The sequence below is a fragment of the Lepisosteus oculatus genome, unplaced genomic scaffold, assembly GCF_040954835.1.
Source record: "Lepisosteus oculatus isolate fLepOcu1 unplaced genomic scaffold, fLepOcu1.hap2 HAP2_SCAFFOLD_492, whole genome shotgun sequence".
Taxonomy (NCBI): domain Eukaryota; kingdom Metazoa; phylum Chordata; class Actinopteri; order Semionotiformes; family Lepisosteidae; genus Lepisosteus; species Lepisosteus oculatus.
The window spans coordinates 16,544-31,475 of record NW_027168034.1 but is presented as its reverse complement, the minus strand read 5'-3'; the positions used below and the strand labels follow the sequence as shown (position 1 = coordinate 31,475).

General features: G+C 42.8%; 1 long non-coding RNA gene across 1 annotated transcript; it reads left to right on the top strand.

Moving 5' to 3' along the window:
- The first annotated feature begins 12,561 nt into the window (after nt 1-12,561).
- On the top strand, nt 12,562-14,619 carry LOC138230787 (uncharacterized). The gene is made up of 4 exons (XR_011186391.1): nt 12,562-12,630; nt 12,938-13,125; nt 13,263-13,720; nt 14,399-14,619. It is a non-coding gene; the product is annotated as an uncharacterized lncRNA (long non-coding RNA).
- The last annotated feature ends 313 nt before the right edge of the window (nt 14,620-14,932 follow it).

Genomic DNA, 14,932 nt, shown 5'->3' with positions numbered 1-14,932 from the left:
GCGATTTTCACGAAACCACTTTTCTTCAACTTGAATTGGGCTAAAAATCCATCCCTGAAATTAAAAATTCTCTGAGTAGTGTGGAAATGCTGATCCTTACCCTGCCTAGGTTGTCCACTGAGCATTTCCGCGAACTCTATCTGAAGTTCTCTGGGCATGGGATTTTGACATGTTCCCCAAACCAAAAGGAATGAGTGGGAAACAGTCAAGACAACAGATAGAAGCACTTGCATTTGAATGTGTTTCAAGCATGCTTGGGTACTCGTGTGATCTGAGTGACTCAGTTTTGGAATACAACTGTCACGTGGTGCACCGCGACATCCAGGCACCCCGGAGTTTCTGAAAAAAAATTTTCTGCGATTTTCACGAAACCACTTTTCTTCAACTTGAATTGGGCTAAAAATCCATCCCTGAAAATAAAAATTCTCTGAGTAGTGTGGAAATGCTGATCCTTACCCTGCCTCGGTTGTCCACTGAGCATTTCTTCGAGCTCTATCTGAAGTTCTCTGGGAATGGGATTTTGACTTGTTACCCAAACCAAAAGGAATGAGTGGGAAACAATCAAGACAAAAGATAGAAGCACTTGCATTTGTATGAGTTTCAAGCATGCTTGGGTACTCGTGTGATCTGAGTGACTCAGTTTTGGAATACAACTGTCACGTGGTGCACCGCGACATCCAGGCACCCCGGAGTTTCTGAAAAAAAAATTTTCTGCGATTTTCACGAAACCACTTTTCTTCAACTTGAATTGGGCTAAAAATCCATCCCTGAAAATAGAAATTCTCTGAGTAGTGTGGAAATGCTGATCCTTACCCTGCCTCGGTTGTCCACTGAACATTTCCGCGAACTCTATCTGAAGTTCTCTGGGCATGGGATTTTGACTTGTTACCCAAACCAAAAGGAATGAGTGGGAAACAATCAAGACAACAGATAGAAGCACTTGCATTTGAATGAGTTTCAAGCATGCTTGGATATTCGTGTGATCTGAGTGACTCAGTTTTGGAATACAACTGTCGCGTGGTGCACCGCGACCTCCAGGCACCCCGGAGTTTCTGAAAAAAAATTTTCTGCGATTTTCACGAAACCACTTTTCTTCAAGTTGAATTGGGCTAAAAATCCATCCCTGAAAATAAAAATTCTCTGAGTAGTGTGGAAATGCTGATCCTTACCCTACCTGGGGTTTCCACTGCGCATTTCCGCGAACTCTAGTTGAAGTTCTCTGGGCATGGGATTTTGACATGTTCCCCAAACCAAAAGTAATGAGTGGGAAACAATCAAGGAAACAGATAGAAGCACTTGCATTTGAATGAGTTTCAAGGATGCTTGGGTACTCGTGTGATCTGAGTGACTCAGTTTTGGAATACAACTGTCGCGTGGTGCACCGCGACCTCCTGGCACCCCGGAGTTTCTGAAAAACTGAGTTTTGCTCTACCAGTCCGGATGCCATGAAAGTCTGGTTCACTCTGGGTTTTACTCTACCAGCCCGGATTGCTTGGAAGTCTGACCCGCTTCTGGATTTACTCTACCAGTCCTGATCCCATAGAGGTGTGATCCGCCCTGAGTTTCGATCTATCATTCCGGATACTAGTCTATCTGGATAAAAGTCTTTAGTCTACTACTCCGGATCACTAAATGTCTTTTCCGCTCTGGGTTTTACTCCACCAGTCCGGATTGCTTGGAAGTATGATCCGGTTCGGGTTTAAGTCTACCAGTCCGGATCCCTTGGGAGTCTGATCCGCTCCGGGTTTTACTCTACCAGTCTGGATTGCTTGGAAGTATGATCCCGTTCGGGTTTAAGTCTACCAGTCCGGATCCCTTGGGAGTCTTATCCGGTCCAGGTTTTACACTACTATACTGGATCCCACGGATGTACGATTCTCTCTCGGTTTAACTAAACCAGTCCGGATCCCCAGGAATTCTGATCCAGTCCTGGATTTACTCTACCTGACCAAATCCGATGGAAATCTGATCCACTCCGTGTTTCGATTTACCAGTTCGGATACTAGTCTATCCGTATACTAGACTTCAGTCTACGAGTCCGGATCCCATGTGAGTCTGATCCGCTCCGGGTTTTAATCCACTAGTCCGGATTGCTTGGAATTCTGATCCGGTTCAGGTTTTACTCTACCATTCCTGATCCCATAGCAGTGTGATCCGCTCTTGGTGTAGATCTACCAGTAGACTAGTCTTTAGTCTACGAGCCCGGCTTCCTTGGTTGTCTGATAAGCTCCGGGATTTACTCTACCGGTCCGGATGCCATGGGAGTGTGATCCGGTCCGGGTTTTACCCTACCAGTCCGGATCCCATGGGAGTTGATCCGCTCCGGGTTTTGATCGACCTCTCCGGATTGCTTGAATGTCTGATCCGGTTCGGGGTTTACTCCACCATTGCTTGGAAGTCTGATCTGTTCGGGTTTTACTCTACCATTCCGGATCCCATTGAAGTGTGATCCGCTCCGGGTTTCGATCTACCAATTTGGGTACTAAGCCATCCGGATACTAGACTTTAGCCTAAGAGTCCAGATCCCTTGGATGTCTGATCCACTCCAGGATTTACTGTACCCATCGGAATCCCATGGATGTAAGATCCGCTCTAAGTTTCACTCTACCAGTCCGGATCCAATGGGAGACTGATCCGCTTCAGGTTTTACTCCACCAGTCCGGATTGGTTGGAAGTCTGATCCGGTTTGGGTTTTAATCTATCATTCCGGATCCCTTGGATTTCTGATCTGCTCCGGGATTTACTCTAATGGTCCAGATTCCATGGATGTCTGATCCGCTCCAGGTTTCGCTCTACCAGTCTGGATACAATGGGAGTCTGATCTGCTCCGGGTTTTACTCTACCAGTCCTGACCCCATGGAAGTATAATCCGCACCGTGTTTTTCTCTTCCAGTCCAGATTCCATAGAAGTGTGATCCGCTTCTGGTTTCGCTTTACCACTCCGGATCTCTGGGGAGTCTGATCCACTCCAAGTTTTACTTCACCAGTTTGGATTGCTTGGAAGTGTGATCCGGTTCGGGTCTTAATCTACCTGACCGGATACCTGACCGGATCCCATAGAATTCTGATCCTCTCTGGGTTTTACTCTACCACACCAGATCCCATGGGAGTCTGATCCGCTCCGGGTTCCGATCTACCAGTCCGGATACTAGTCTTTCCGGATACTAGACTTTAGCCTACGAGTCTGTATCCCATGGGAGACTGATCCGCTCCGGGATCCGACCTACCCGTCTGGATACTAATCTATTTGGATACTAGTGTTTAGTCTACTAGTCCGGATCCCTTGGATGTCTGATCCGCTCCAGGGTTCACTCTACCCATCTGGATCCCATGGGAGTCTGATCTGCTCCAGGTTTCGATCAACCAGTCCGGATCCCATGGGAGTCTGATCCGTACCAGGTTTTATTCCACCGGTCCAGATGCTTGGAAGTCTGATCCAGTTCGGGTTTTTCTCTACCAGTCCGGATTCCTTGGATTTCTGATCCGCTCCGGGATTTACTCTACCGGTCCGGATCACATGGATGTCTGATCCGCTCCAGGATTCGCTCTACCAGTCCGGATACAATGGGAGTCTGATCCGGTATGGGTTTTACGCAACCAAACCAGATCCCATGGAAGTATGATCAGTTCTGGGTTTTGCTCTAGCAGTCCGGATCCCTGTGGAGCCTGTTCCAGTTTGGGGTTTTTCTCTAACAATGTGGATCCCTGGGCAGTTTGATCTGTTCCGGGTTTAGCTCTACCAGTCCGGATGCCATGAAAGTCTGGTTCACTCTGGGTTTTACTCTACCAGCCCCGATTGCTTGGAAGTCTGATCCGGTTTCTGGATGTACTCTACCAGTCCTGATCCCATAGAGGTGTGATCCGCCCTGAGTTTCGATCTATCATTCCGGATACTAGTTTTTCTGGATAAAAGTCTTTAGTCTACTACTCCGGATCACTAAGAGTTTTTTCCGCTCCGGGTTTTACTCCACCAGTCCGGATTGCTTGGCAGTATGATCCGGTTCAGGTTTAATTCTACCAGTCCGGATCCCTTGGGAGTCTGATCCGCTCCAGGTTTTACTGTACCATTCCGAATCCCATGGTAGTCCGATCCGCTCTGGGTTTTCCTCTACCAGTCCAGATCACATGGAAGTCTTAAAATGTCCTGGATTTGCTCTTACAATCCAGATCCCTTGGGATTCTGAACCATTCCGAGATTTGCTCTGCCAGTCTGGATCCCATGGGAGTCTGAACCGGTCCAGGTTTTACACTACTATACTGGATCCCTTGGAAGTATGATTCGCTGTGGTATTTACTCTACCTGACCGAATCCAATGGAAGTCTGATCCACTCCGTGTTTCGATCTACCAGTTTGGATACTAGTCTATCCGTATACTAGACTTTAGTCTACGAGTCCGGATCCCATGGGAGTCTGATCTGCACCGGGTTTTAATCCACTAGTCCGGATTGCTTGGAAGTCTGATCCTGTTCAGGTTTTACTCTTCCATTCCAGATCCCATAGAAGTGTGATCCGCTCTGGGCTTAGATCTACCAGTCCGGATACTAGTGTTTAGTCTACGAGTCCGGATCCCTTGGAAGTCTGATCCGCTCTGGGTTTTACTCCACCAGTCCGGATTGCTTGGAAGTATGATCCGGTTCGGGTTTAACTCTACCAGTCCAGATCCCCTGGGAGTCTGATCTGCTCCGTGTTTTAGTTTACAAGTCCTGATTCCATGGGAATCTGATCTGCTCCAGGTTTTACTATACCAGTCCGGATCCCATGAAAGTCTGATTCAATCCGGGTTTTACTCTATCAGCCCAGATTGCTTAGAAGTCTTTACCATTCCTGATTCCATAGAAGTGTGATCCGCTCTGGGTTTAGATCAACCTGTCCGAGTACTAGTCTATCTGGGTACTAGTCTTTGGTCTACGTGCCCCGATCCCTTGGAAGTCTGATCCGCTCCGGGTTTTACCCTATCATACCGGATCCAATGGAAGTCTGATCTGCACCGTGTTTTTCTCTTCCAGTCCAGATCCCATAGAATTAGGATCTGCTCTGGGTTTAGCGGATCACACTTCCATAGGATCTTCCTAAACCTAACAGTCCCGATCCCATGGAAGTATGATCAGGTTCAGGTTTAACTCTACCAGTCTGGATCCCTGGGGAGTCTGATCTGCTCCAGGTTTTACTCTAGTAGTCCGAATCCTATGGTAGTCTGATGTGCTCTGTGTGTCAATCTACCAGTCAGGATTCTGTTCTTTATTCTACTAGTTCGGATCCCTGTGGAGTCTTATCTGATCCGGGTTTTACTCTACCAGTCCGGATCTTGTGGAAATTTGATCCGGTCTGGGTTTCCCTCTACCAGTCCAGATCAATTGGAAGTCTGATCCAGTCCGTGTTTCCCTCTACCAGTCCGGATCCCATGGGAGTGTGATCCGGTCCAGGTTTTACCCTACCAGTCCAGATCTCATGGGACTTGATCTGCTCTGGGTTTTACTCTACCATTCCGGATCCTGTTGAAGTATGATCCGTTCTGGGTTTCGATCTACCAGTTCGGATACTAGTCTATTCGGATACTAGACTTTAGCCTACGAGTCTGGATCCCTTGGATGTCTGATCCGCTCCAGGATTTACTGTACCCATCCGGATCCCATGGAAGTAAGATCTGGTCTGTGCTTCACTCTACCATTCTGGATCCCTTTGAATACTGATCCGCTCCAGGTTACACTCTAGCAGTCTGGATCCCATGGGAGTCTGATCCACTCCAGTTTTCGATCTACCATTCCAGATCCCATGGGAGTCTGATCTGGTTCAGGTTTTATTCCACCAGTCCAGATTGCTTGGAAGTCTGATACGTTTCAAGTTTTACTCTACCATTCCGGATCACGTTGAAGTATGATCTGCTCCGGGTTTCGATCTACCAGTTCGGATACTAATCTATCCGGATAGTAGACTTTAGCCTACGAGTTCAGATCCCTTGGATTTTTGATCCACTCCGGGATGTACTCTAGTAGTCCAGATCCCATGGATGTCTGATCCGCTCCAGGTTTCGCTCTACCAGTCCGGATACAATGGGTGTCTGATCCGCTCCGGGTTTTACTCTACCAGTCCTGATCCCATGGAAGTATAATCCGCACCGTTTTTTTCTCTTCCTGTCCAGATTCCATAGAAGTGTGATCTGCTCTGGGTTTTGCGGATCAGTATTCCATAGGATCTTCCTAAACCTAACAGTCTGGATTCCTTGGAAGTATGATCCGCTCCACGTTTCAATCTAACAGTTCAGATACTAGTCTCTCCAGATACTAGTCTTTAGTCTACGAGTCCAGATCCCTTTTTTGTCTGATTCACTGCAGGATTTACCCTACCTGTCCGGATCCCATGGGAGTCTGATCCGGTCTGATTGCTTGGAAATCTGATCCGGTTCGGGTTTTAATCTACCAGTTCTGATCCCATGGAATTGTGATGTACTCTGGGTTTACTGGATCACACTTCCCATGGAAGTATGATCCAGTTTGGGTTTAACTCTACCAGTCCTACCCTGGGGAGTCTGATCTGCTCCGGGTTTTACTCTAGCTATCAAGGTCTTTTGAATGTCTGATCCGCTCTGTATTTTGTCCTACCAGTCCGGATCCCATGGTGGTCTGATCCGCTCCGAGTTTCGCTCTACCAGTCTGGATCCCTTAAAGTCTGACGCACTCTGGATCCCATGGAAGTCATATCCAGTTCAGATTTCACTCTACTGGTCCAGATCCCATTGAAGTCTAATCCACCTCGGGTTTTACTCTACCAGTCCGGATTGCTTGGAAGTGTAATTTGGTCTGGAATTTACTCTTCCAGTCCAGATCCCATTAAACTCTGATGCACTCTGGGTTTTACTCTAACACATTGGATCCCATGGAAGCCTGATCCCCTCCAGGTTTCACTTTACCAGTTCTGATCCCTTCAAAATCTGATCCACTCCGGGTTTTACTCTACCAGTCTGGATCCCATGGAAGATTTATATGAGCCTGGTTTTACTCTACTATTCCGGATCATATGGAAGTCTGATACTCTCCGAGTTTTAATCTATCAGTCTGGATCCCATCGAAATGTGATCTGCTCTGGGTTTTTCTCTACCATTCCTGATCCCATGATAGTCTTTTCCGCTTCGAGTTTTACTCTACCAGTCTAGATCTGATGGAAGTGTGATCCAGTCTGGGATTTACTCTACCAGCCAAGATTCCATGGAAGTCTGATCTGCTCTGAGTTTTACTCTACCACTATTAAGGTTTCTTCAGCCTGAGCTTTGTATCTAGTTAGCGATTTCATCTGACTTATCGTTTGTTCTTGTGACCCCCTGGGTTTCTGACCTACCGCTTCTTATCTCCGACCTCGATCTAGCCTCACGACGGATTATATTCGCCTAGGAATTCAGTTTTCTCTCTCACACTCCACACAGGATCTTTTCCATACCTTTTTCCCTCAGAGTACGTAACATTAACTTTTTATTTTTTTAAGGAGTGTAATTTATTTTTTTCATGTGATTTGTGATTATTTTGACCAAATGAAACAGAGCAACTGTCAAGGTTGCTGCTATGTTTGGTTACACAACATGTGATCAGTGAAGTCTTTTTTCTGGTGTTGACTTTATACAGATGCAGCCATTCAAAATGCGCGGTACAAACCCATACCTCATGCAACTACCCACAAGCCACTGCGGTGTACCAAGGTGCATGATTGGCTGGCCAAAATGACCGACAGGGGTACTCGTGGTGCGTTGGTCGTTAGTGAAAAGATTTAATCATTTAATCTCTTTACTGTGCAAGTTTTAATCCGCTAAGTATTGAATATTTATATGGAATTTTACAACTAAAGGGAAATTTTAGTAGCTGAGCATAAACAGAAGAGGAGCATAATGTGTCTGATCATCATAAATGATATTAATTTAGGAACATAAACATATTATGTATATGGTTGGTATTGGTCGTTTAAAGAAAAAATACACACCAGTATTCCACTTTCTTCCTAAACATTTTAAGCATCAAAGTCTTACATGTGGTTATTTTGGAAACATTTTTACGTGCTCCATCTGACCATATGAAGTTTATATACTTTGTGAAAAGTGATAATGTTTTAACCTTTTCTGTTAATATGATCGTTATCGGAGTAAACAAAAGCATACTTTTAGAATTTGATTAATAGGGAATATAATATGGAATCGCGTATCTAAAGAAATTAATAATGATATAATTAGATTCATATACTGTAGCTCAAACAGTAGTATAAGACTTTCTATGGATATGTGTACTTCAGGTTCAGTGCTTTCTGTGTGACTGTGTCTGTGGCGTGATGGCTTAAGTGACTGATTTATAAGCCTCAGGTCCAGTGTTCTAACCCAGCTATTGTCATGAGCTTTCATTTAACAAATAAACACTTCTTTGAAAAACGAAAATAGCAAATGTTATGGACACTACTGTATATTCACATTTTTTATACTGTTAAATATCACCACTGTTCGAAGCTAAGTCATTTATTAATAACGAATAATTTGAAGCTGCTACTACTGTCGTTATTACTACTAATAAATATTATCGACACTATATTGAATTTGTTGGTCTTTCTAAATATCACAAAACATTCCAAGTTAAGTGATTACCATTTTCCATGAATACTTGCGTTCGTTATCACAGTAACAGAAGCTCATACTTTTCATACTCCGCGATGCAGAGGGCCGGCAACCTTTTAACTGTGACTATATCCACGATATAGCACATGCCTCGAGTGTCTTATTGCTTTTATAAAACGGTCCCCAAATATGCGAGTGCTGTATAGAATGAAGTTTAATTAAAAAAAAAATATTAAACGCGAAAATGTTTAAGATGTTTACGTTCCTTCACCTGAGAATATAGTCCCTCGTTGCTACACAATGCAGAAACACAGTCACAAGTACCATTAGCTAGCAAAGAGGACATTAGCTAGCCAATATGATAAATACAGGGAAAAAAATCAATTGAGAAAAAAAGAGCTGCTGATCTGTTCTACATGCATTTTTAATGTTTAATTAAGAAAAAAAAACTTAAAGCGTACACAAAGATTCTAAGCTGATCACGAGGAAGAAAGATCACCCATTTTTCACACATTAAAAGTGGTTATTAACTATCGAAACCTGTTTTTATAGCTTTTAAAATCATGTAATGTCTAAGTTAAGCAGGAACACAGCATTATATCTCATTTTTTATTTCTTTTTTAAAAGCTAAAAAAATAATTTGCCGAGCCTAAAGGTGTTTATAATATAAGGACTATCTAAAGAAATAAATAACGATATAATTATATTTATATACTGTCTGGCAGAATAAACTGAAGAGTTAGTTAATGCAACACAGAAGATAGTATTAATAATGTAGTGTTTTCAGGCTCATGCCCTATCAACTGAAGAATTGAACTCAGGCCCCCACTGTCACTTAATAGGGAAGCAGCCAGTTGAGCTACAGTGAGACCTGCCCTCAATACTAACAGACCAGGTCACACCTATCCATATGAAAGGCAGTGACGCCACTGTGCTGGCAAGCCCTCAGTCACCTGACCAGTGAATGCACTGCATCAGAGAGAGTCAGTATAGCTTCTGGGAAATACATTTTTCCAGCATCAAAGTTTAACTCGTTCAGAGCGCCTGACAAACTCCAAGCGTTTCATTTTGCACTGAAGACCCTCACACCTGAAGAAGGTTTCACAGCCGAAACGTTGCATTTTCTCTCTTCTCTTTTCAGCATGGAATAAACCTATGACTTGTTCCTTTGCAGACTACACAGGCTAACGCAGCCACCCACCATGAAGTAGTGGCTACAGTGATAATTGAAGTGGATAATGTCATCCCAATTAAACAATGTGCTTATCGTGCAAAACTAAAAACTAAACTGCTAAACTTAAAATTAGGCACAAGAAGAGTTTTATTGGACAATGTTTTGAGGGTCTGGCGGAATTTCTCTGTGAACTGAAGAGTTATAGATGAGACACGTATCACGTCTTTTTACTCTTGTAAAAAAGAACATTCCACTCAGTGGGCGATGCATTGTTATCTCAATCACCTGCTAATTCGTTTTACACCACGGGAAGGCAGGAGAATGTGATTGTACTGTAGCTGTATGGAATGTGTGTTGTGTTTACAAAATTAAAGTGTTTGAAATGTATAAAAGTTAAAAAAAATTACAGCTTACACAAAGATTCTTAGATGATCACGAGAAAGTGTATTGCAAATCTAATGGTCTAACCCCATTACACCCATTTTGATTAAAATTGCAAACGTGTTTAATTAAATGCCTTTATTGATTCACAATCTGACAATGTAATATAAATCGTTATCTTTGTCTTCTAAGTCCCTTAATTAACTTTAAGCATAGATTTCTCACCATTTAAATTTATTTTTCATACCATTGTTAAACAAAGCAGGAGCGTAATGTACTTCTTCATGGGATCAAAGGTGGAAAGATTAGATTGTAAGGCTAGCTGGTGTCTGTGTGGTTCGGGCCGGCTGGCTGTGCCGAAAAAATAAATAGAACATTAAATAGAACTGGTTTAACTGGTTTAACACAACTTTGTCAGTGAAAAGACCGAGGGCACTTTTCTGCCTTCCTACATTCTCAGAGTACAATAGGCGAACCTTCGAATGAAAGACAGTCCCCCTTCCCCCCATGGACAGGTAAACAAATGTTTTCACTGCCTATTATTAGAGGCTGAGGTCCCTGCTAGCTATTCAGAGGGAAAGGCGGTGATGTCACCACGCTGGCAAGCATGCTCTTTAGATACTTTAGATACTTTTCTTTAGATACATGATTCCATATTATATTCCTTGTTAATCAAATTCTAAAAGTATGCTTTATTTTATGCTGATAACGAGCAAATTCACAGAAAAGGTTAAAACATTATCACTTTTCACAAGGTATATAAACTTAATATGGTCAGAAGGATCACATAAAAAGGTTTCTAAAATAACCATATGTAAGACTTTGATGCTTAAAATGTTTAGGGAGAAAGTGGAATACTGTTGTGTATTTTTTCTTTAAAATACTAATACCGGCCATATACAGTTTGTAATGTAGGGATTTCTATATTTATGTCTTTATTTAGTGGTTAAATTAGTGACAAAGGCTAAACTTTTAGCTTCAGTAATGCGTACACAAGAACAATAGAAGATTTTTAAAAAAAAGAAACACGTCAAACTGTTTCCAAAACATTCACTTGTGATACTTTAGCTGCTTAGTTACACGATTCAATATTAATATAGCTATCAAGTGAATTTAACTCACTACAACATTTATCTTTTTACATTAACAGCAAATGGTGTTCTTACTACTGTACTGTACGTATTCTTGGAAAATGATTAAATGTTATAACTTTTTTATGAAGTACAGAATATAAGCTTAATGTACTGCATACGGCTGACATTACAGGTTGTGCGAGCTGGCTTACCAGCACGGTGACGTCACCGCCCTTCCCTGTGGATAGTAGAGTCCACAGCCACTGGGTTGAGAGAAGATCTCCCTTTAGCTCAGCTGGGTGGTTCCCTGTGGAGTGATGCCGGAGACCTGGGTTTGAGTCCTCAGTGGTGAGGGGCCAGCCTGAGGTGGCAGTGGTGAGGGTGCATACCCCTGTGAACCTGAGAGTGCTCATTAATAATGTTACAACAAGTACATTAAAGCCAGAACCCATGTAAATTAAGAAGTTAAAGACTTTGATACATAAAATATTTATGCATAATTAAAATATTTATGACGAAGGTGGAAGGTTGTGTACTTTTGTCCAACAGCAATCTTACTTTTATAAAATATACCAACTTTTTAATGTTCAATGATTAACATGCTGTAATATACAGTTTAAAATTAAAATTCTAAAGAGTATACAACTTAAAATCTTAATTAGATAAAGATTGTCCCTCAGCAGTGATCGGGATTCGAAACCGGGTGTTTTCTGGTGACAGCTCAAACGCTGTACATGAGAGGTTAAGCTTTATTAGCTCCACCTGGCGGTGATTCCGGATACTATTATCATAGCTGCGGTATGATGTGATATGACACGTTATGACATGTTGTGATGCAACATGCCCACCGCGTTTTACCACAGCGTACCTCGCTCGTTTTGAATGGCAGCATCTGTATATGTGATATACAGTATGGATACATACACTTTGAACATTTGGAGTTATGTAAAAGACACTTTAAAGATCTTGAATAATTTGAAGTTTGACTTCAAAGTCACTTTTCACCATTTACGGGTTAAGTTGAAGTGATAAAAAGATGGTTTAATCACTAAGAAACTGCAACTAATTGAATAATTTGAGCATATTGCTATTTAATGTGTGTTCTTGTAAGTAATTTGGAAATTAATTTGGCTTTGGGATGGAGAGATCAATAGGTTAGCTGGTTAATACTTGTTTGGTCATAGGAAGCAGGTGTGTGTTGTATTAGAAGCAGTGGTGATTTGGTGTTTGCACTTTGAGGAGATGTTAGGATTGGCTCCTGGTGAATTATCTATTCCCCTGAGGTCATCGTGAGGCTTATATCAAGGCAGCCTGGGAAGCTGGGCTCTGTTTGTTTCTGGCTATAGCAAGAGAAAGGGCTCTTGAGTCTTTGTGGTATTGGGCCGGTGGTTGTTAGTTTTTGGTGTTACTGTGCAAGGTGAGTGGTTTTGCTATGTATTTATTTTTAATCAAGAGAAGTTTGGAAGGGTTTTCATATTTTTTTTAAATAACTTTCAGAAATTTAAGTTTGTGAAAGCATAGGGTGAAGTTAAGGTTATTGTGAAATTCCTATTTGCTTTTGGTTGAGACAATTTTAAATTTTCTAACATCTATAGAAATGAGTCTCTTCCTCTACTTGTAGGATTCTGAAGAGTTGTGAAACAGATGATCACAGCTGTGACAGGTGGGTTCTGATTTTAGTGTATGAAACTCTTGTTACTAAATACTGAAACTTTTTTCTCTAGGTCTCAAACCAGCAACAAGAAAGAGGATTTATATCCTGACTGAGCAGTTTCACTAGGATAACAAGGAAGAACCTACTCCCTCTCCTACTCTGTCCAACATGCTGGTGCTTCTGTCTCTGCTGGAGTGTAGAAAGCTGTGGTGCTGCTTGTGTTCTTGGGCTTCCCTCAGTGAACAAGGTGAGCTGAAGGTAAGTAGAGGGGAGATACAGGTCAAGGTTAGTGTGAGGCTTTGAAGGCTGGGATCAGTCTGTACAGCACTTGTGTTGGTCCCCTCTCTGTGGGAGTGGGGTGGTCATCACTGTTTTGCTTCCCTTGTCTCCTTCAGGTGCTGTTCTGAGAAGATCGTGACAATGAGCACAGTCACTGGAGAGAGGATGCTGGTGGAGTAGCCAGTTGAGATCTTGTCAGAACAGTTTGTGGAAACCTTGGGCTTCTGTGCACAGAGCTGCTTCTTTTTATAAGGCTGGTCAGCAGTGGTGTTGATTGTTGTGAGTTAAACTACAGTGCAGTGAACAGAGCTCCCAGTCCCTGGCCATCTGAAAGCACAGATGTGGAGTGTGGAGTGACAGGCTTGGAGAATTGTTCAGAGGAAGGTCACTGGGTGGCTAAAAGGATACCCACTGTGTGACCTGTTGATGCCCACCTGTAAGTATTGAAGTCTTGTGGTTTCAACAGCTGAAAGTGAAGAGATGCTGCAAGCAGTCCTTGAATTTCCTGGATGCCCATGCTTCTTGGAGCAGTTGCAAAGGTAGTGTCTAGAAGGACACTGTCCCTGGAGAAGAGGTGAATTTCACTCCTGTATCATGTTTTTCACTTGGAGTAGGTTAATTTTCCATATACGTGGCTTTTAATAACCAGTTCATGAGTATTGAGGGCTTTTTTACCCATTAGAATAGGCCCAGTGTTAGATTTTGGAATCTTTTGGTGATTTTCTATCATGTTTGAGTGTTAAATATGAGGTGTAGGCCTTTTTGTGTTTTTTTTTTCCCCTGACTTTCTTCTGGGTGCTGCACTTCTACACTGACATGCACTTGACTGGCTGTCATTCTTGCTCTCAAAAAGTGAATTACTGCTTTGTATTTGATTTATTTCATGGGTGCACACATGTAAGTAAATCACTTTGGATACACTGCAGTACAACAGTGAATTGGCACACTGCAGACTCCTTGCTGGTTAAGGCTCTGTGGAGACAGCATGACAGCCAGGTTCTCTTGATGGGTGTTGGCACAGAAACTGCTTCTCACAGGAGGAACTGCACTGGATCCCTCCCCTGTGGCAACAAGCATGGAGTGTGGGGTTTTCTCTTTGCTCTCTGCAGGGTTTTTTCCTGTTGGTTTGTCCTGGATAGGTGCTGCACTGTGAACATTTGTGCAGTTTAGTACAAAACTGGAGCTAGAAGTAAATAATTTTTTACTGTTTCTAAGTGTAGAGGCTCAAAATCTAAATCTTTCTCCACTTCAGGTTCTCTGCTGTTGGAAGGGTTGACCAGGCCTTTGCTCCCAGAGGGATGACCTTTATTTGCCAGGAATAACATGCAGATGTGGCACACTGTAGACTGGGTGCTTTCTCTTCTGTGAAGATCTGCTTGAGGAGTTAAGTGTTTCTAAACCAATACAACAGCCAGGGCACCCAGTCAGTTGCTGAGTGAGTTCTCTACCAACCAGGAAAAGGGACCACGGGAGATCGTGTGGGGCAGCTTTGGGCTTGAAATCACTTAAGCATCTTTTAAAGGTAGGAACAGCTTCCTGTTCTGACTGATGGTCTTTACAGCAGCTTTGTAATGACCGTTTCCAGGAGCACCTGAGCCACCTGGCTGGTTGAGCCAAAGCTGACTGTTCCAGGTAGGAGGGGACCCTGATTTTAAAGCCTTCGTTTAGCCTGCAGCTGCTGGAGTTCTTTGTAGGTTTTCTAGCCTTAATGGCAGTATTCCCCTAGCAGAAGCACTGGTTAATGAGGAAATGAGTACCAAATATTGGAAGTGTTGTGCAAGCACTG